The sequence below is a fragment of the Rhagoletis pomonella genome, unplaced genomic scaffold (genome assembly GCF_013731165.1).
Source record: "Rhagoletis pomonella isolate Grant_MI unplaced genomic scaffold, Rhpom_1.0 Rhpom_scaffold_00002, whole genome shotgun sequence".
In the NCBI taxonomy this organism is placed as follows: Eukaryota; Metazoa; Arthropoda; class Insecta; order Diptera; family Tephritidae; genus Rhagoletis; species Rhagoletis pomonella.
In genome coordinates, this window is record NW_023458556.1 from 78,735,113 (window position 1) to 78,737,133 (window position 2,021).

Below are 2,021 nucleotides of genomic sequence, written 5' to 3' on the forward strand. Positions count from 1 at the left end.
TTACCTTTGTAAATTATTGTTGCTTTTCCACAACATTTTTGATAAAAAACGGCCACAAGGCAATAAAATTGTTGAATATAATTGTTATAAGGCCATAAATAACAAAAAAATTCTGAATGAATAATAAGTTTAAGGTCAGTCAAACATACCGAAAGAAAGTCGGAGAGTCTCCTTAAAGTCGATGTTTAAAACATCGGTAAAACTTCCATCGATGTATCGTCAATTTCGCGATGTTAGTAAATTGTAAACATCGATGGCAAACATCGAAAATTTAACCGATATTATCGATGTTTCAAAAACATCGATGCATCGTTTGCATCCCTATATCTTGCGCGAAAATGCTTTTAAAATTACGATACCTTGCGCATGCATTTAGAGTGATACACAAATTGGCAAATCTTCAAACTTCGTGTCTTCTTAGAAGCAGAGGATACTGGCTTTAGAAAGTGTCGAATCCGACACTTTTTCCTAATGACAAGAACATTTTTTATAGCAGTTTCTTTGCTCCTCTGAAAAGTATCCATTTTCACATTCGATAGTTTGACATTGTAGCGACGATATGAGAAAGAAGGTTCTATAAAAAATAAATTCGGCCTTTTATTAATAATTTCATTGCACCTACGTGATGCTACATAAGGGGTGCCTCGGGCTATTACCGTTTCGATTCTGGTAATGCATTTTAAGGTGTACCTAAACTTTTTTTGAAATGTCAGTTAAGCTACTCTGGCGCTGAAGGCCTCTTATAATACATTTACATACGTAAGTAAATATATTTTTATTAAATCTGCGTATTCGTACAAATAAAGAAAAATATATCAAAAATTTGTGAAACAAAAACAACACATAACTATTTTTGCAACGCACGCGTGTAAAAATCACTTTTCATAAAAACGTGCTTTAAGCTCTTGTCTTTTGAACGGGATCTTAGCCTCAGAAAAAAAAAAAAAAATTAAAAAAATCCGACATAAATGCATATACCGAAGCGCTAAAGAGCTCAAATACACCGCACAAACTGCTGTTCGAACCTCTTTTTTTCATTTCCTCTATATATGGATAAGTATTGAACGTGTGGCATATTTAGGGCTGCCACATATCTCTGTTGCCAAACCGGGCCACTTAAGGGGGGGAGAGGCCTCTCGCTCCCTTCCATTTCGTTTCGACAAAAATTACGTACGAAAGGATGTAGTAAAATTTTATTTTGACAAACAAAAACATAAAAACATGAGATCATGGATCATTACAACGTACACCAGCAAAACAAAACAATTTATCACAACTAAAGTACAGAGAATTTTCCACAATGCATGTACCCTTTTTGTTCCTTATAAAAATACAGTTTATACTAGATACATCAGAAAACATAAAAATACAATTTCTAAACTTTGTGCAAAACTCGGGAAAATGCAATAATTTTGCATACAAATTCGCAACTTTCTATTCAGACTTTTTTATAAAAATTTTGAAAATGAAGTTTTGCAGCCCATAAAAATTTAGTTGATTTTTGGTATTGTTTTTACTGAGAGTTTCTTCCATACAAACTATGGGTGCGTTCCAAAACGTCAAAATACAAAGCATCAGTCTCTTTTATTTCTAAACCGCACTAGAAGAAAAAGTAACTTGCGCAACGTAGTAGAAAAAAAAAGCATCTAACCGTGGTTGCGCACATTTGGCATTAAAATCTACTGAGGTCTAGAAATAAAAGAGACTGATGCTTTGTATTTTGACGTTTTGGAATTCACCCTATGTTCGACATTTTTTTGTATGTGGAAGACACTGTCAGCAAAAAATAAATAATTGCAAAAAATCAACGAAATTTTCTGGTAACTTTAGACTTGCACTTTACTAATTGGCTCAAAAGCTACATTTTCAAAATTTTTCTAAAAGATCTGATTAGAAATTGTGATCAGATGAAAGAGTCTCCGAGCCAATAATTGTGTACGGCACGGTACTTATAAGTAATCTAGGTTTCACGAAAGAAAAAAAATTTGAGTACAAGATAACATTAAAATATCACTCAAATT